Source organism: Mastigoproctus giganteus, chromosome 3 (assembly GCF_048544385.1).
Source record: "Mastigoproctus giganteus isolate SK-2022 chromosome 3, ASM4854438v1, whole genome shotgun sequence".
Taxonomy (NCBI): Eukaryota; Metazoa; Arthropoda; class Arachnida; order Uropygi; family Thelyphonidae; genus Mastigoproctus; species Mastigoproctus giganteus.
This window is the reverse complement of record NC_143577.1, coordinates 157,857,457-157,879,285: the sequence shown is the minus strand read 5'-3', so window position 1 is coordinate 157,879,285 and position 21,829 is coordinate 157,857,457. Positions and strand designations below refer to the sequence as shown.

Sequence of the window (21,829 nt, the reverse complement as noted above, 5' to 3'; positions counted from 1 at the left end):
AAAAAACTTGATTCTATGTATATTAAACAACCAAAAATTAGAATAACCAACCTAAAAAATATAAAACTAATTAAAAACTATTTACTGTCTTTACACATTTTATTTTAAATTTATTTTATTTTATTTTAAATTTATCGTGTCATGGGAAGCATTGTCGTGGCAAGTTATTTTCCATTTGGTGGTTTTCTTGTGAGTCACAACGGTAGATTTGCGTATGTGTCCATTAGCTTCTGGCGTCAGTATATATGCTGCTGGCAGAATTTATCCAGGTCGATGGCTAGATTGTTGATCAAATCTACCGTGTTTCCTGGAAACATGTGTCTGAAACCTTTAAGGTTGTTAAAACAGATTCTGAGTGGGAGCCATTGGTCCACTTGATTTCTTCTGGCAATTCGGAGAGTTTTTATCAAGTCAGAGGCGTCAAGTCGTCCTGTGATTAGTCTGGCCAGTGCAAGAAGTTTAGCTGCCACAATATGTTGTTTCCATGGGGTGACTTCGAGATTAATGTAGAGTTGGGCCCTAGAAATAGTGTATTGGTTGCCAGTCCGACAGTTGAGCCATTTCAGGAGCCAGTATTCCAGGCTGAGGTACTTGTTGAAGCGTGTTATAGGGGGCAGAGGACCAAATAGTTGCTACATAAAGAAATATGGAACAGAGACATCGTAGAATGTATATGTTTGCCAATTCAGCGTCATGAATCCAGGTTAATTCCTGGCAGATCGCCCACATAGCAGAGTACATTTTTGCTTTTGTGTTCAGGAATGTCAGCCCCTCATCCCATACTAACCCAAGGTCCTTGTGCTTTAAATTTTTGAATGGGTGATCCATTGACGGTAACATTGATATCACTGCGTGACTTCTTCCAGGTGAAAGACATTTGAGCTGTCTTTGCTTGATTAATCTGTAATCCGATTGAGGCCAGACATTGTTCAAGTTGATGGATCTTTTTATTTGCCTGCAAGGTAGTGCTAAGAATCTGATTTTGGTCAGAAGATGTGATGTAAAGTTTCAGGTCAACAGGAGCCTATGATTGTCGGTCAGTTTGGGATGCGCTGCGGCAAATAGGGTTATAGAGATAGCGTAGAATGTGTAAAGATAGTAACCAGTTTTTAATTAGTTTCATACTTTTAATTAGTTTCATACTTTTTAGTGCGATTTTACTAATTTTTGACTTATTTAATATACATATATTTAATATACATATTGAATTTTTTTGCACATATCGCCTAGCTGGCGATATTCGGAATATAAAATTTAGAATCTAAAAATAATTAGCTCATATCGAATTGAGTATTAAATCGAATATGAATATTAAATTTACTTTTTGAAAAGCAGTTTTCCATATTTGCAATCAAATATGTACATCAACGCATAATGTTTAATTTTAACAATGGATTAGGTATCGCTAGTAGAATGTTTTATAGTTAAAGTAAAAACAGCCATAACTGTGTGTGAGCCCGTGCTCGTTTAAATGCAATAAGAATTGAAAGGATTAATAAGCCATTCCCTCATTAAGGGTAGTCAACGTCCTGAATTTGTGGCTAGCTAACTGATCACACAAGGCTAAATATTGGCTATCTACAGCTCTTAATATTAGTAAGTAGCAAATAGAAGAAGCAAAAGGGCGTGACTGTAACCGAGAGGACAGATCAAGTTCAGAGTTACTCACGCGCATGTTCGAATCCATACAGCACCAAAATTGCGGTAATATTATTAGTACTGTATCTGTTTAAAATTTTTCATAAATTTCATGCGCCCACAGGTTAGCATTAGCATTAGTAGAGGCATATGATGCAAGAGAGCAAGCTTATTCAGCATCAGCCAAAAAAAAAAAAAAAAAACCCCTCTCCCATTTCACCCCTCCGTTCGTTCGAAATACCTGTCCAGTTGAGCTTTAAATTTGTTTAGGCTATCAACTTCAACAACAAGTGATGGAAGTCGGTTCCACCAACCAACCACCCGCTGGCCAAAGGCAAATTTCCGCACATCTATCCGACATCCGTCCTTCCTCAATTTGAATTTATGCCCTCTGAGGTGATTATTCTGAGAAAGATGAAGAATCCCATTGGCATTGAGCATGCTCAAACCATTCAAAGCCTTATACACCTCTATCAGATCACCTCGCCGGTGCCTAGTCTCCAGACTCTGTAATTTGCAAAATTTAAGCCTTTCTTCGTAAGAGCAACCCTTTGTTCCATTTACTAATCTTGTTGCCCTTCTCTGTACCCGTTCCAGCAGCTCTACATCCTTCTTGAAATGAGGCCTCCAGACCTGTATACAGTACTCAAGATGTGGCCTAACCATTGCCTTATACAAGGGAATAATCACCTCCTTATCCCTGCTAGAAAAATTCCTGTATATCATTGACAAGACACCATGAGCTACTCTTGCAGCTCGTCTGCACTGCTCAGAGAACTTCATGTCTGCCTGCACAATTACCCCCAGGTCCTTTTCATTCTCCACCACTGTCAGTGTAGTACCGCAGAGTTGATACATTGCTCGGGGGTTACTGTTTCCCATATGTAGTACTTTACATTTGTCAATGTTAAACTTCATTTGCCACCTCTCAGCCCATCTGTTCAACCTTTCCAGATCCTGTTGCAGCAGCATAGCGTCAGTAGTGTCCTTAACGACGACCCTGCCAACCTTTGTATCATCTGCAAACTTAGACATTAAACTTGATATCCCATCATCAATATCATTCATAAACCGAAAACAACAATGGACCCAACACTGAACCTTGAGGAACTCCACTAATAACATTAGTCCACGTTGAGCAGTGTCCATTGATTACCACTCTCTGTCTTCTGCCACTCAACCATCCCCTTATCCATAGCAGCAATTTGCCTCCAATGCCACACTGCTCCAATTTGTGCAGCAGTCTTCCATGTGCAACAGTATCAAAAGCCTTTCTAAGATCCAAATATATAATATCAAAGTTATTCCCTGCATCCAGTTCTTTTGTGACTACATCATAGTATCCAATCAAATTGGTCAGGCAAGACCTGCCCTTAACAAAACCATGCTGCGTCTGAGCTATAACTGAATTCTTGTCTAGATGATCCTGCAGTGCTTCTTTAACCAGTGCCCCCATTAATTTACCTGGAACAGAAGTTAAACTAACAGGTCTATAATTACTTGTGTCAGCCTTTGATCCTCCTTTGTGAATTGGGGTTACATTTGCACATCTCCAGTCTATGGGTACCTCCCCTGAGTCCAAAGAAGCTCTCATAATTATGGCTAGGGGTTTGCATACTTCCTTTGCTGCCTCCTTTAATATAACTGGATAGATCCCATCCACCCCAGGTGCCTTTTTTATGTTTATCCTCAACAATCTCTCCTCCACTTCCCTCTCAGTTATTACAAAATCATCCAGCTCACTGCCAATGTTTACTTTACCTACATCATTCTCCTTCCTGAATAACTCCTCATGCGTGAATGTAGATGCAAAATACTCGTTTAGATTGTTAGCCACCTGAGCAGGATCCTCAACTGTTGAACCATCAATATCCAGTGGACCAATCTGATTCATCCCTTTCCTTCTCGAGTTCAAGTATGTAAAGAACTCTTTTCTGTTTTTCTTTGCATCCTTTGCCAAGGATTTTTCGTAGTCTGCCTTTGCCTGCCTAATCTCCTTTGTGACTTGGTTACAGACCAACTTATATCTATCATAGGCTTCCATGTCACCCATTAATTTGTATGTATCCCATGCATTTTTCTTCTCTGCCACATGTCTCATTAGTTCATCTGACAACCATTTAGTCCTAAACCTTGAACAATATTTCTTAGTTGGTATGTAAAGCCTGGTAGCCTCCAAGATTAGTTCCTTGAATGCTTCCCATTTTGAGTTTGCTGTTGGTAACATCATCAGTTGGTCCCACTGTATAGAATTTAAATACTGTCTCAGACCATCGTAGTCGCCTTTACGAAAACAAAAACCCTTCCCTTTACCTCTGATGGTAGTTACCTCCTTGAGTAAATCCCACTTCAACACACTGTGATCATTGCCACCTAGTGGTTCATTTATCTGCAGGTTCTTAATGCATGAAGAATCACTACTGATAATCAGATCAAGAGTATTGCTCCCTCTTGTTGCCTCACGAACATGCTGATGTAGAAAACAATCATCCAATAAATCCACAAAAGCCTTGCTAGTGTGCGAGTGACCAACCCACAAATTCCAGTCAATATCTGGGAAATTAAAATCCCCCATTATAAGACTCTCTGATTTACTGGCCCACTCTATTTCCCTGTACAATATATTATTATACTCATCAGAGTCATTAGGCCTATAGCACACTCCTACTCTCAATTTTGATTTCCCTATGCTTATGTCACACCAAACTGACTCGACACTGCCCTGTCCATCGATGTCGACTGGCTTCACTTCCTTGGACTTTATGTGTTTCTTAATTAATAGCATGACCCCTCCTCCCCTCCTGTCCTGTCTATCCTTTCTATACACATTGTATTCCCCAAATTCCAGTTCCGCATTCCTTATATCTGTGTGACACCACGTCTCTGATATCCCAACAATATCTACCTTTGATGTTTTGAGCAATACCTCAAATTCATCAAATTTATTTACCAAACTCCTAGCATTGGTGTACACGCAGGTATACATGCACCTGTTTCTATTCTTAGCTACCCTAACACAACCCATGTGTTTACTTGTAACGCAATGACTACCAGCAGTCTCTGAAATATCCTGCATCTTGTTTTTCAGACTTCTGCTCATTTGAATAGAAGCAGTGCAAGAATCACTTCCACCTCTGCCAGTGGCTACTGTTAATCTATTAGTCCTTGTATCCCCCCCAACTAGCAGTTTTCCGACCCACCTAACACTGCCTCGATAGCATCAGCAAATATTCTTGCACCCTTTCTATTTAAGTGTATCCCATCCCTGTAGAAGCAATCTCTCCTGTTAACAAGTACAGTCCAGGCTGAAAAAAATTCTACCCCTTGAGCCTTGCACAATCCCTCCAGGGCCGAATTGATCGACAAGGCTCTCATCATATACTCCCTCCTATCGTGTCTGGGCAGAATTGCAGACACTTTCAAGTTCAACCCTAATTCACGGCTTTTTTTCAACAGTGACCTGTACTTGCTAAGTAATTCCGCCGGTCTCCTACTCTTAATATCATTAGTGCCAACGTGTACAACTATATCACCTTTTGTGCCCTTAAAAGATGATATCCGTTCTACAACGTCATCAACCTTTGCCCCTGGCAGACATACCCTGGTCCTATTCCACCTATCCTTTTTACAAAGCATGTTCCCCGTTTCCCTGACAATAGAGTCACCAACAACTACTAGTTCCTGTGGGACCAGCGCATTCTGCCTAGGGGGCTGCTTCTGTGTTGCCTGATGACCAAGTGCAAGCTCTGGCGTTGATGTGGGCAGCTGAGAGCTTGATGGGCCCCTCAATTTATTTCCTTCGAGGGCATCCACCCTGTCCTTCAAGGTCTCATAAAGGCCCATAACAACGCTGAGTTGTCGCCTGATTTCCTTGCACTCCTTACATCGTGCACACACAAAGACATCCCCCTTGGCAGTATCATGTCCCATACCCGACTGCTCCGCAAACATCAAGCAAACAGTGCATTTTAATAGACTGTGATTCAGAGGGCAACTGCCCCCCCTCAGTTCTCCCCTGAACCACAGCACTCCCATTAGCTTTTCAACAAGTGCCAATAAACAGATTTGACCTAAAATATAGTTATGAATATGCATACTTTTATAAATTAATATATAATTCAATACATTTGATCTCGAAGAAATAAAATACGATGTAATACGAATAATGGAAATAAATAAAAAATGTTTCGTTCCTGGCTTAGTGAGATGGTTTGTCCATATTTCGTTTAAAAAAAGTGCTTAATGAAAATAACAAGCGCGCCCCACACTTTGAGAAACTCTTCTCTAAAATAAATGTATATTATGGCACTCTAGCCTAAGGCCCTGATGGGTTTGTCTGTAAATCTTAATGTTAGCAATTATTTATTTTTGAGCAACCAGCACTATATGCACCGTACACCTGGACATTTTGCATCGAATGCAAAACACGTTGGCACGGATTGCAAAAATATCGCTTAGAATATGAATCTCAATTTATTCAATTTTGATTTGCTACATTTTGAGAAATTCCTTTTGTTATAATGTTACACGCGAGGGAACAAGAAATTGGAGAAATTTTTAAAATTCTTTTTCCTCAAATGACGTCATAAATAGTGTTTCTCGAGATTTGTATCAACTTCATCTAAAGATTCCGTTCTCGGTATGCGTAATTCTTTTCAATTAGAGAATTGCGACGCTTGCACGCACTAGGGCGGTCGACGGATATGGGCGTCTAAATATAACGAAACGAGTTAAAGTGGCTGCCGTGGTTGGTAGTGAAGCCAGTAATTCTAATTTATAACTCAACAAATTAATTTTTGGCATTCGGATGACCATAAGTGCTGCAACTACCCTGGTCCAAAGGATTGTTTGTTTTGTTTGTTTTAGGGTTTTATGGCGCATTAGCATCTAAGGCTATAATGCGCCAAGTCAAGGTCCAAAGGACAAAGCAAGCATCTACACATTTTGAAAACCAAAAAAAAAAAGTGCCTGAATATTTTTTATCGTAAAAATAAAATAAATTTTAGCAATTTTTTTTTTTACTTATATAAGATTAATTCAATGAAGTATATCTTAACCTTCTACTTCTGGTGATCCCTTTTTGTGAGCGAACCAAAATCCATGACAGAAATATTCCGTTATCCGCTTACTGTTAATAACAACTTAGTCCTTTCTTCGTCTAGGACTCTGTTTTGTGTTATTCCTTCATTGTGCTCTGTAGCGACCCCTCGAGGTATTCGTCTAGAACCCCTAGGGGTTAATAACCACTGATTTATGTTACTCAGTATATATATATAAAAGAAAACACTAACGGCTAACACAGTGACTACAACAGCTGTTCTTTCAAAACTATATGGAAATGGCCTGGGCTCGATTGCTGGACGCTCCCCTTCCTGTGACAATTCAGACCGTTACAGCAAGAAGTTTTATGGACGCGGGCGAGGGTCGTGTTTTTTTTTTTGTTTGTTTTTTTTTTAATACCCGAAATTCGTGTTTAGTTTTCATTCGCAGAACAAGTAATAGAGGCAAAGCGAGAGTGTAGTACGCACGCTTGAATTGACCATTATTCGATTTCACTTGACCACTGAATACAATACTGTTATTGTCAAATAATCGTAAACTTCCTCTGACCGATTTGGTCTGAATATGAACACAAAACTAATGATAGATTGAGGTTTCATGGCCTTAGACGATCTGGCGCTTATTCTAAGCAACTCAATTCAACTCTAAGATAATACAAGTAAATTGCATCTCTTCTCGGTAATTTGTAGAGTAGTAAATTACTGGAAACAGTTCTAAATGATTCATTCAAGTGTTATAAAGGGCATAAAAGTGGCTTCAAGATTTAAATCGCGCATATTATTTCTCAGTAAACTTTCTTTTTAGTATTGACGCCGGATACCTTTGACACTTGAATTTACCATTTAAAAGAATGCGTAGAAAACTTCAGATACTATCTGTTAATCAAAAGTATTTAAGATTGGTGTCACTTCTGAGTACTTAGCTACTCGAGAGGAATCGGAAAACTAAGTAACTCGCAATAGAAAAACATTGAGAACCACTGGAATATACATTATGCGAATAAAATGCGTAATTTTAGAGAAAGATCTAATTAAAATAATGAGTTTGTTTAGCCTTATGAGACTTCACTAGGAAATGTACCTAGAGAAATGAGAAGACGGATCTGTTCACCAGATGTTAAGCAGTCCAGATTCCAGCATCATGGCCGTAAAGGTAAAAGAAAGGAACGTACCTTTGTGTTTGATCCGGTCTACAAGAAAAATATTCCATTAAAAGTGTTAAATGAGACTGCATTGTTCGAGTTTTCAAGCAGCATTGCAGTTTTAAGGAAATGTGCAACGAAATTGCAGCATAAATTGAACACGATGTTCGATCGGACAAACCGCATAAGAATGGATGTCATGAAGTGGGGGATGAATGTTTTATTCTCATCGTTTCGAATCGGTCACGTTCTCGAGGCAGGTGAGCCTGTCTGGAGAAATATCTCACTCTCCTCTCCTGTTCACTGCAGCGCATGTGAGAGCTGTCGAAGGAACCGTTCATTTACATGTGTATCCTCTTCCTTTCGCATTTCCAATTCAAAGTAGCTCGCCTCTTTCCAAGGAAAACAATCAAAATCTGCTACCTGGAAAGCAAACTACGTGGGATCATATATATATGAGAATAATGGCCGGGGGGTGTTTATGGCCTTCACGTGGGTTGCATACATCGTCGGTCCGCGTTCAGGAAAGATTTCTGAATTACAAGAGAACATTGATCGCGTTTGTGCGTGATTTGCTTGTGGGATTTCGGCACGTGGACATTAAAGGCGTATGACTCATTCCTTTTATATCTATTAAATGCAAAGAGCAACATCTGCTGGTAATAGACGACATTTAATTTATTAGTCATAAGCATGCATTCTTCATGGGAAAAGAAACAGTGGGAATTTCAATGCGCTGCCTGTGGATATATTGATTATAACCAAATAAATGCTGAATAAACCAGAAGAAATTATCGATGTCATAAATGCCGAATGCGAAGGTGCTGCCTGTTAAAGCATCTCCTAAAAAATGCCGCTGGCATTACAGTCCTGGGCCGATTTGTGTTATACAGGGTGGTGTAAAGTCCTTAGCTATTTTTAAAATGTAAAAACTGTAAAACGAAGCATTACATACGAAAACGCTTTAGAGATCCAAGCATATGGAAGTTGTTTCTTTTTTTGAGAAACAAAAATAGTTCCAATGTTCACTAACAAAGGGCCATTAAGACGTTACAGCAGATATATATAAAGGGGAACGCCATGAGATGTCGCAATGCATTAATACACACACTGGTAAAAAACAAAATACGAACCTTTATTCAGTATCGAATCGGGCCACCTTTGTTTCGATTAATAGCAAGTGTGTGGCGTGGCATAATTCTGTGAGATATTTTTTTAGTGCGTTTGGTGTGATTGTCCATTTGGTGTGATCCATTCGTCCAGCGTTTCATTCTCAAAATGTCTTCAACTTTAGATTAAAAAAAAACAACAACAAAAAAACGATGTTTAGGGATTTAGAAATGGAAATGGATTTAGCAAATAAAGTTTTATTCGTTATATTCATTTCCATTTCCATAATACAGCAAATAAAACTTTATACTACTTCAACAAATTTCCTTAACTGACTTTCTCACACTACTTGAATTGCGCTACGTTATAGTGAATTACCTTGGAGCCTTTTTTCAGGGATCTGAAGTGGCAACAATCAACCTTTGTGAAGAAGGATAGTTTGCAAAACGAATAGCTGACTATCGTACTGTAATACTCAATTGATACCTCGGTGATGCATGAGGCAGCTGCTTCAGATGCAACTTTTAGTCGGTGGGGAGAACGTTTCTCACTGAAAAAAAAAAGGTCAAAATGAGGACGCCAGATGCCAAATTTCACCTGTACCTCATGCTCCAAAATGTTTCTGGTATTGATGCTCGGGTACTGCAACTTTTGGAAGGCCGTGTAGTCTAAATAGTGCGAGAAAGTTAGCCAAGGACTAGAACTTTTGTTTCAGTAAGAACAAAGTTCTTAAAGGTTATTTGCTTTGTTCTAGAAATATGGTACAAAGCAAATTAATTGTTACAAGATATTCTTGACCATAAGAGTAAGGAGACAGTTTCATGTCCCCTTACCCTTAATAACTAAACCAAAACAACCCCCCAAACCATTCGGCCTCCCCTCTGCGGTAGTGGATCTGGCGATATGATAGTTTTGTCACTGTTTCACTAGTTTAAATAAAAAAACAAGTAGCACAAACATACTTCACATTTTGATTTCGGATGGCCGTGATATCCCTTGAATTACAGTACCCGTTATCGTAATGAGAAATGAAATGCAGAATTCAACGTGGCTGCTGTTTCTGACTGCTCTGAAAGTGGAATGCGTTGGTACTTCTGCGCAGCGCTGTCCGTACAAATATCTCAGGGAATCTCTCATCACGTCAGAGTATTGAGGCATTACAGGAATGTTTCGTCCAGTCAGACTAGTTCGTTCATTGAAAACTTTTCCAAGATAGGCCATCGTGCGAAACGTTCTCGCCAAATCCTGAGTAGTCAACATAATCTTGCCGATATAAAACTCGCATTTCTACAAAAATGTATTGCCCGCAATAGAAGCCGCAAAACTTTCAGTTGCTCTTTTAGGCATTGACTAATGGTGATAAGGAAAGGTGATTCCGTGTTTGGCCTACTTTATTCCCATGAAAGATGAAGACGACTTTCCTGCATGACCGATCTTCAGCGACGAAGCTTACGCTGCCTTCCACTTAAGTGGGGACTTTAAACGAACATAACGTCAGGATATGGGATGCTAAACCATCATACTTGTATATTATCGCTCAGCATGAAGGCGTCAGTACTTAAGTTAAAGTTTAATCGTTTTTAATCTTTCATTAAATTTAGTTTAGCTCATTTATTTTTTTTATTTTTTCGTCAAACAAAAAAAATTAAAAAAAAAAAAAACAGACGAGTAATAAACGTTGACTTCATTTATTCGTGTTTGTCGCTTTTGAACTGTAATTGCTTTGGTAGGATTAAGAAAATGATATAACATGCGGCTGTATTAAAGAGACAGTTAAGTGCAGGAGCGTTTGAATGAAGCGGTACATTTCATTACGAATCCCGGAATGGTACAGATCTCCAACCAAGTGGTGATGGCCGCTGATCTTTAATCCAGGTGTTGGACAGGCGGAAACCTCTAGGAGAGGTTACCATAATGACCTGCCCAACTTGTATAAGACAATTGTGAGAAAATGGAGGCATATAATAATAAGGGATTACCATTTTATCCCTCCCCCTCCTCCAGGGTTCGGAATACACCGGAATGTTTTCAAGTTCGTTACCCATATGGGTAATGTCGTGTACCTACTTGATTACAAAATAAAATATTTTAATAACGAGCCTTTTGTTCCGTAAAATTTTCCATTTCGATTTCTGGATGCGATCTTTTGCTGATTGTGTAGCAGATAGAAGTAAATTACGGCCGGAGAGTTTGCTTTGCTTTTGTACCAGAACATATAACTCAATGAGGTATCAATGAATTGTGCCTGTAAATTTCGTGTACTCTATAGTAGGGTTTCCTGTTTTTCCGGATGAAAAACCCGAGTTCAGAGGAGAGAGGAGGTTACTGGTCTTTTTCACAAAGAATGGTCTGCAGCTGTAACTGCTTTGCTGTCTGGGAGAGTTCATCTAAAATGAGTTTGTATATAAACAAAAGTTTTATGTATGTATTCAGAAAATATTAACTATTATTGATATATAAGAATGTTGCAAAATTGGGAGATATCTCTCTGTGAGGAAACAGATATGGTTAAGTCCGTGAATGAGGAGGAGGAGGGGAAAAAATGGAATAAAATTATGGATAGCAACACGCACGTGCCAGTACATTTAAACGCACGTAAAACAAGGACTAAAGTCGATACTTTGATTATATACCCGAGTTCCAGATACGGCTCTTTACGACGAAAATGCTAATAACGAGGCGGTCCAGAAGAGCCCGCTGGGGATAGCTTCTGTAGTAAAATAGCTCGTGCATCTTAACATCGTTGAGGCTGAAGACATTTATTACTAAATTGGCTTGGACATTGGTTCTCTCCCACACGCGAGAACACTGCGACAAAAGCCATATATTCGACCCCTGCTCTGGGTAACACCACGACTGGGAATACTTATTTGATCACTGAGCGCGCCTCGGATAAGAATGGAAAGACATTGCTTGAGGCTGTTCCCTACACTCTGTGGATCAATTAGAAGCCAAACAATGGAGCTCTAGTTATATTTACATGTATATAGCACTTCTGTTACGCATGTAGACTGCTTTATCGCTTCTGCATTTATAATTCATTGTGAGGGAATCCCAGACTAGCACTCTTTTGAGGGACACCAAAACATTCCCTCAAGAATTTATTTTTTGTTTATTCTGGCAACAGGGAAGAACAGCTCAACAACCCTCTCTCAGAAACAACTTCAGTTTTCACTTATTCGTCTATCTCACTGCTTGAAACAGGATGCAGTGCACCTCACTGGTTGGCTTGAGATTTTGATAAGAATGGCAAGAACACAACATTCATTGTTCTTACTTTCCGGAATTGCCATCAGCAATTGACCTAATTTATTTTATCTAAGAAACCTGGCGCAACGAGTAGATTAAGTTAGGTTTGGTAACCTAACGTGGCTTATCAAGATTATAATTGGCCCAAACAATATTAAATCGTTATTTCGTAATGAACATAATAATTTGTTAATTTTTATGGAACTACATTGAATAAGAAAGTGATTTTCCAACTATTTTAATGCCACTGCATATTATTTTATTTTATAGTAAATTTTCAGTTCAATTTCTTGGCTGGTGTTTATCATTAAATGTTAATCTATAGTATTTTAATGCCTTCCTCCTACCACCAAGATGAATAAACTTTAATTTTTATCATAATTTTATATTTTATTCATGATTCTAGTCTCATCCCCTGTAACCGGTATATTTTCTCAGTCTGTTTCACTGTCTCAACCAGCTTTTTCCCCTCTGCACTTTGTAATATCCCTCCTGTAATCGAGATCTTCCAGTACCTTGAAAGTGTTGATGATCCGGGTTATTCAACAATCTTTCAACAGTTTCGGTTAGAGTTTAGGAATAGCGATGATCAATCGATGTTTGTAGTATGGTTTAGTATAGTTCATTCAACATAATTCTAGATCTTCTTCTTCTAGAAATAACTTTTAACGTACAAAATACGAGAATGAAATCAAAATATAGCCAAAATAAAAAAAAGAAAAGAAGGATTTAATTATATGATTATATGAAACGGAGCGAAGTATTTGCTCGAAATTTATTTATTTTTTTTAATCCTATCGATCCGGAGCTGTGTCTGGATGACTATTCACTCCACTGGCCTTCTTCATTCCGAAAACGTTAAGATGGCGTGTTGAAAAGACGACCTGCAAAACAGTATCTTTGAAGTGGAAATATTTGCTAACGACGGATTGAATAAGGGTGTGACTTACATTAATATTTTTCAATAAGGAAAGCGAGAAGAGCGATCTTATAATGATTGTTAAACTTTTGTACGAACATCCATGTTCATTCACTCACTTTTGGTCAGGAGCCCACTTGAAGCACTCGGATATTGTCTCCTTTTAATATTATGACTATTTAATACTTTTATAAATAAAAAAAAATGTCGCATTATTATTCACTCCAAATAAAAAAATTACAGTCTATAAAAATTACTGCCTTCCTCTTTATACTTTCAGTGTTTTTATATAAAAAAACAAATAACTTTTTTTAATGAAAACCCGAAACACGGAGGGTATTAGAACCTGTACTGTGCGCGCGTGAGTTGAAGAAGATGAAAATGAAGAAGATGAAGAAGAAGATACTTGTTGACATTAGACTCGAATTTCTGTAGATTCTAATTTTCATGAAATACTTGTGGAGGGAAATTGTTCCAGAACATGGAAGTTGAAGGGATAAATGAGGAAGAAGGAAAGTTGGTTCTGTGAGTTTGAAGTTGGACAGTAAAAGGATGTTGACTGGTTGCGGCACGTGTTCTGATTGGTTTGGAACAAAGAAGGGGAATTGTAGAAGCCAATTCAGAAGAATTGTGTCCATGGAAGTATCTGTAGAAACAACATGCAACAGAAACAGAACGCCTGTGAAACAGAGAGTGGAGAGACTTTGTAAGATGAGGCCATTAATTAACCTGACTGCCCTATTTTGAACAGAGCCTGAAGCCTGAGAGAGAGGTTATGGAGGAACCGCCCCAGATGTAGGAACAATATTCCATAGCTGGGCAGAGTTTCAGATTTGTACATAGTGAGTAGCTGTTTAGAAGAAAAGGTAACACTGAGAGCGAAAGAGGAAACAGTTTTTAGGTGCAGAGAAGCAATATTTGTGATGCGCTTATGCCAAGAGAGATTAGAAGTCGGGATAATCCCTAATAGAGGTATGTGATCTTATTTAGAAATCTGGGTGTCATCGAGGATAAGCATAAGAGTAGAAGAATCCTTTATGTGCGATATAAAACAGGACTCAGTTTTAGAAGAATTGAAATTAACTGAGTTTTTTGTGCTCCACTGGAGAATTACCTAGAGATCGGCATTTAAGGAATTGGTAGGTAGATATTTGAGAAGTTGAAGCTGTTGGAGCAAGGCAAGGTTTCTCAAAGTGGGAGGTGGTATCAGAAAGTGAGAAATAGTTCAAATGATGGTATCAGATTGCATAAGCAATCTGATATCATCATTTGAACTATGGATATGATTTGAAGTCAATGGAAGAAGGTCATTAATAAAAGTGGTAAAGAGTGGGAGAAAGAACTGAACCTTGGAGAACAGCAGCACCTGATAAAAATGTATATCAGGATGATGATTTTTGGAGGTGTACTGTATGCAGTAGATTTGTGGGGCTCGGCTGCAAACACCACAATTAAACCATTAAAAGCCGCCGAATACTGGCTCCTGAAGTGGGCAACCTGGAAGTGTCATCTCCCACCACAGCAGCACACAACACCGATGGCCAAAGCGCTGAATTTAACCAATTTTAACCAATCAATCATTCATACACGAGAGAAGACTCATCTTCACTGTAAAAATGATCCCCCAACCAGCTCTCCGCTCCACTTCCAAGCTTCTTGCTCTTCCTTCGAGGTTACATTTTAAAGATCGGTTCCTCCCTTATCAGAAGCTCCATCTAGTCCAATCCCTGGATGTTGACTTGTTTAAAATAATATATGATAAAAAGTATAGAAGGATCATCCTATATCTGCACGTGGTCTCCACCACTACCAACTGATCTCAGATCGTTATGGCCGGGCAAGAATCTCACAGAAAACCGGACTCAAGGAAACTATATTTTGTTATCGCAATTTGTATTATTTTAGTTATTTTTTGTATTAGTTTTCCTTCCAAGTCAATATTATCTGCTATAAGAACTTTTTTTCCCCATATATATACATAATCTGGCTATAATTTAATCTTTATACTCGGCGAGGTTATCTCTGCCGCTTGTTAACCCCTGGCATGATGTGGTGAAGGGTATTGTAGAGTCGTGGTACTTGCGTGTACCGGTGAGCCTTACAATAAAGATCTTATTTATTTATTTATTTATTATTGGAGAAGTCAGAAGACATAACACCAGTGAAATTAGAACAGCAAGCAAACTTGTTTTTTTTTGACGAACTTCACTAATAAATATAAACCAAAAAAATAGTAATAAAGCAATAAATAATCTATAAGTAAATAATAATAAAAATAAATAAAAAGCTGTAAAAGGCTTTCACAAGGACTTTGACTCGATTAACATTATTATTTTAAATTTTTTTCAGTTAAAACTTTACATGAATATTTAGTTGAGAGTATAGAGATTTTTATAAATTTTAAAAAGTTCTCTTGGTTACTTGAGTTCTGTTTTCTCATCAGTTAGAAGCTTTAATTGGCATTACTGTGTTTTTCAGAAGTGGTTTTTCATTTACTCTGTTTTTTGTCATGTACTTCTCGTCTAGACTATAATGAAGGAAAAGTAAAAGGGGGAGGGATTCAGTAGAGTAGCCTAAATTAATTATTAGACAGTTTTGCGTAACTGTAGGATAAAATCATAGCATCCTCTGTGTATAGTACTGACGATACACAGTGGAAAGCGTGTGCTGTCTCACGGAGCACGAACGAATGAAGTGTGTCAGTCAGAGGTCAAGTTTCAAGACATGTCGATCAGCAACGGGTAAGACCCGAGTGGCGGTTTCACGGCAGTTAATGTGGGGATTTAAGCATTACATAATTGAGGCTGTGGTTAGCTGATCTCAGGGGGAGGAAGTAGGGATTCCTCCAGAAGTTATTCTTGGTTTTACTGCCGCTCAACATACAAATCGGTTTGCAACACAAGCTTCCGCAGATATAATAACTTGCGGTTAATAGCAATATTCATATTATCTAAGTAAAGCATTTATTGCTAAGGGTATACATTTTGCATCTTTGCTATTCGCTGCAACTGATTCACCTCTTCTCAAAAGTTTCAAGTTTTCAATTCACCAGTTCAAGAGGCACTTCTGATATCCAAATCAGAAGTGCCTCTTGAACTGGTTAGCGCGCACCAGTGTGGTATTACTGGAAGAAATACTCATGTGTATTGACTGCAAACATATTGAATATATGTAATGAACACAAGAATACATGCTCCCCTGACTAGCAATACATATGAAGCTTCACACAATGATCTTTTATTACATTTTTTATAAAATTTTACCCTTTCCTTATAGAGAGTTCATTGTGGACCCTGAAAAGCCTCCTGCGTACTATTTTATATTTTCCATTGTCCATTTTTTGGTACATTAGCATATGTGCATAATGCGCCTATTATCTTCACTATCCGTTCACTGAGAGGCAAGTCGTTAGATGAGGGTGGAGGGATGAACTGGTCCATCCCTCCGCCTCCATCTAACGACTTGGCTCTGAGTGGACAAATTTTCCATTAAATTTTACATTTGGGCCTTTTGAAAAGATTTTCTAGCCATTCCAAATTTCATTATATCGGACTAATAGAAATGTGGCAATTATTATTATTATTATTGTTTATTTTTATTTATTTCATTCATATCACATATGACATCCATATACGTTTATTCAAGCTGAAGAACTGGATATTATGATTGCCATGCACTGGTTATGCACCATCAAACCCCCATAACAAGCCATGCGCTGGGTGGAGGAATGAATGGGTGGTGTAGCTGATGCCCATAAATTTCGTTGCATTTTTCTCTGTTTTGTGTTATAAATCTCGAGATTTATAACACAAAATTACTAACGCGCCTCAAATTAGTTAATGCAACTACGTACATTAACTTTTTTTTTTTATTATTTGAAGTTGGTTTTTTATGCATTTAATTAGAGGATCAGTAAAATCGTGATGTCGACTAAGTCAACCTCGAGTCATCTTTTGCTGACTGCTGGTGTAGATCAATGGTACGCAAGCTGTGGGTCTCAAAAAAAGTATGAAGGGTTGCAATCGAGTTTGTGTATTAACACAGTTGTAAATGAATATATCGTTGAAAGTAATGCCCAAATTGTATTAAAAAATCCGTTTCACTAAAACGGAACATCTGTCCACTCTCACTTGATCATTCCGGTCATGTTTTTATTCCCCCACTTCTTTATATTTTATTTAAAATTTTAAATTTTATTAAAAAATCTGGGGCACAGCGCAGTACCTCAGATTATTTCTTTTTTATTTTAATTTTCATTACAGATGACAAATTTTATACAATGCATGACAGTAGTTGAATTTCCACAAAAAAAAAAGCCAAGGAACTAAAACCCAGGAAGTTTCCTTTATAGAAATGTCAACTTGAGACACCCACAGCACCCAGTAAAAGAACAAAGACTCTTTCGTACTTGTTCTTCTACGTGGTGGTGATGTGAAGAAGGCAGTCACAAAATACGCGAAGATCTAAACTCAAGTGACAGTGAATTTTATTAAAACTCACTGCCTCTGGAAAGCCAACGCGGGAAATTATGAATTTGTACTGTTGAAAGAGCGAAAACGTTTCTGCTTCGAAAAAGAAAAGAATGTTTTTCCCCCCTGAAGAAAATAAAGCATTTCCAAAGGCAGAACTTGTTTCCTGCATGAGCAATGATTAAGACTTCAAAATGAAATTAAGCCGCTCGAATTATTTTTAAACTCCTCCCTACGTTTATTCCTCTCCCTTTGGACAAAAAGGAAGGAATGGTGCGCAGCTAGAAACCGTTTGGTTAATCTATGCCTCGAGATTGTTTGATGTGTTGGGACCTTCGACAGAAAATATTAAATGTTTGTGTATTTTAAACGGGATGTGGGAATAAATTAACGCAATGTAAACATCACTTATCTAATGTACACACGTATCCAGTCGAGTGGGAAGTCGTGTTATACAAACAAACGGAGCTCCACTACACAAGCACACTTAACAAACAGAGGGAGGAGAAACTGCTTGTCTTAATTGCGGGCTTCGTCTCCGAAGAGCCGGCGACCTTCTTTGAGAGGGCCCGAAACAGACTGCAGTTGAAAACAGTAGAAAGCTTCTCGCTTTGAAGAAGCAATGGAGGATTTACAAAGATTTCACCCTTAGGCAATTACAGTTTTATTTACCATTCACCCTTTTTTTTAAAATAAAACACCTTTTTAAATTAAAATTTATAATTCATTCATTCTAAAATTTCCGCATCCAGAAATTAAACATTAAATTCATTCTACATTTTGTTAAATCAAACAACAAACTGAATCTGGAAGTGCTGGAATGAAACGTAAGTGGGCGTAGAGATTAAAAAATACATTTTTTTTTGTTCTGTAATCGCGAAGGCAATCAGTGGCCGATCCAGTAGGGTGCGGTAGGGGTTATCGCATCCCCCACCTCCCCAGAGCCTGAGTAAATTGGAATAAATATTGTGTTTTATGATTTTTTTGTATATTATATAAAAGCTGATAACAATTCTAGATGAATTCAAGCTAAATTAGGCTCAGTTTTCGATGATTGTCAATCACATATGTCACAGCGTTATATTGCCCCTGTTATAGAAATACATCAGCATTATTACATCATCCACCCTCCCAAGAAAAAAGTCTAATCCACCCCTGATGGCACTGATTTACTTATTTTCCTCAGTGTTAATTTTCAGTCGTGCGTGCTGATTAGCGTATACCTCCCTTTTAAAAACTTATAATGCTCCTCCTTGTGAATATTTTCTGAATTTTATTTTTCAGAAAAATTTATATATTCCTAAATTAATATTTCAAAAAATATTCAGTTTTTCCGAAATTTTTTTCTGGTCGTTGACAATATGGCTACTTTAAAAATAAACTATCATGTTCGTAGTTTTATTAGTTAAATTCAGAAAAAAACGAACTAACACAAAGAAAAGCTTTTATAACAAAAAATCCTGTTCATTAAGTTGCACGAATGAAGACGTGGGATGTAAATATACTTCGAGGTTTGTTTATTTTGCTCAAAAGCAATTAAGGCTATGAGTATGAGCAGTGTATTGTGTCTGTAAATTGCATGAGTTCTGCAATCGGTTCACTGGATGAAAATCCCAAGGAAAAAAAAAAAAAAAAAAGAAGCCTCCCATAGAAATTCGTCGGGATTCGAACCCAGACTTTTTCCACATAGTATTAAGGACAATTATCCTAAACGCTGGGCCACCACGTGGATACTAAGGGATAATTTTAAACACAAGCGGGAATTATATGAACAATAGCACTTAGTATTAGGTGCTATTGTTCATATAATTCCAGCTAGCAAAAAAAAAAATAATAATAAAATAAATAATTAATAATAAACAACATGTTTGATTCCCTCTTTCATATAGGTATCTATCCAGCTGAGCTTCCTACACCCCTACTTTTGGAATCATTAATAATAGTGAAACTCGCCCTCGTTCATTTTACTTTCACCTCTCTGAGCCTTATACGACTCAATCAGATCTTATACACCTCTAAAGTGTCAGGTTCCAAGCTCTGCAGCCCATATATTCGAAGTCTTTCCTCATATGGACTTTTCCTTTTTTTTTTTTTTTTTACCTAACTAGGTGGGTGCGTTGCTCGTCTTTGTACACTTTCAAGCTCGACATATTTTTTAGGTGTAGTCTCCATACCTGGATACAGTATTCCAAGTATGGTCTGACAATTATCTCATACAGTGGTATTATGACCTCCCATCCGTACAAGCAAATGTTCGATAAATCATTGATATAACACTATAGGGCCCCTCTTTGGTGTCTAATCTGCACTGCTCGGTGAACTTCATGCACAACCTTATCGTAACTCCCAAATTTCTTTCTTCTTCTACTACTGTTTTCAGTTCAATCCCACCAACTATGTAAGTTATTTTGAGATTGCTGTAACGCAAGGTTATCAAAGTGATTGAAATCGCTTTGATAAGCTTGTGGCAAATAGTGGTGATTTTTTTATTATTAATTCAAAACTTTCCATCTTTCTGAAGAGAAATACTGCTACTTTCCAGTTGAAAGACTACAGAATTCTTCAGATGAGCAGGGTAAAATGGTTGACGGGATAAATGAAGAATCCATGTTATTGACAGACGCGCTTTTCTTTCTCGCGCATGTCTGTTGTGAGCCTTACAAAAGTGGGCTGTCGGAGCTCGACCAAACCATCTGTCTTCCCGCGGATCTCCGTCCTTATCCCCCCCAATCCCCCATTGGACCCTTCCTTTTGACAACAGCTGTATCTCCCGTTATTCCGCCTGCGGGAAAGTGTGTGGGGGAGAGGGGGGAGAAAACAAGAAGGCCCGTATATAGTTGGAGTCAGAGATATCCTCAAATTTTAAAACAATCTCGAGTTTACGTTTGTTTCCTCAGTAGCATCGTCTCATTTCAGCTAATGTGTAACAAAAGTGGATCGTATGAGTAATGTTTTATTGTAATTATCGAAATCCATGAAAGATCAACAACCATCTCGGTATCTTAGCTCTCTACAACATCTTTCATGATAATTTTTAACCTTTTGAAAATAAATCAATGAATTCACTCCTGCAACCATGACCTTTCGATAATTTTCGTTTTTCAATAATTAACTACCGTACTGTGATAAATTTACAAAATAGAGCGGGGAGGACGAAAATTCCTCTGGAATGGAGATTTTCTGATGGCTGTATAATCGAGAATAATCTTATATCCGACCACAACGATACGCACCTACAAAAGTACAGTACTTTCACATGATAGCCCTCTTGGTTTGGCCTTGTTGATCGTTGTGAGAGTACTGAAACAAGACTAACGGTCAATCGATATGCAAATATAACGAAGAAGCTTTAGCGAAACTAGTCTTTGTTTCTGTTATCATGATTCCTAACCACAGAAGTTCACAGAAGCTGTGAGAGGAGTTTCACAGAAAAATATACGCCGGTTGCAGTTTTACAAGTGACAGCTTCTTCAATTCTTGCGCTCTACTGGTATATCGATTTCTGCAATGTAGAAACGGGGTGTCGTATAATGCTTATAATGTCTTATAAGAGTACCTTGGCTGTCGGTCAAAAAGGAAATGGGTATGTTCCCACATTTGTTAAAGTGATTGAGAAGCTGTGCATTGTGCCAATGGAAAAGCAGTCCCTATAAAAATATAAATGAAAACTGTTTTTCAGTTACGGACCAGTTTGAATTTCTTTGTGCAAAAGACCCATATTGATTGTAAAGAAGTTCTTAGCCAGATCAATTTTAGTCTAGCGTTTCTCAACTTCCTATGCAATATAGCCCCTCTAGACATCAGTAAATTTCTGATCGCTTGCGTATGTATTAAAATCATTTAACATATAAGATTGACATTTTTTGACCAATCATGACTTTCCTTGAACCTCCTGTGGACTGGCCCACTGAGAATACTGCTTTAGCGGGAATCCATTTGGTTCTGAGCAAGAGAAAGGATTAATTCTAGAAGACAGCAGTTTGCAATCGCCTTCTTGGAGTTATCGAAAGCAAACTGGTTAACATATTTGATAAATAAGGAAGAGAATAGCTGCTAATGAAAAGCACCTGAAATTTGGCTTGATCAAATTGATTTTTCTCTTTTTTCTCTTAAAAAAAGAAACGCAACGGTTGTATGGGATATTTACTCTTCACTGAGCGTGTTTAACTGATGTATAGTTGCAATTGTTCTGAATCTCTTCAAGCTATAACAGTATTGTTATCATTTTTTAGATAAATTCAG

The 21,829-nt window shown here is 37.9% G+C and overlaps 1 protein-coding gene across 2 annotated transcripts in view; it reads left to right on the top strand.

Annotated features, from left to right (window-relative positions):
* Positions 1-21,829, top strand: part of LOC150088352 (inactive tyrosine-protein kinase 7-like) — a 376,615-nt gene that overhangs the window by 65,219 nt on the left and 289,567 nt on the right. The window lies entirely within an intron of this gene.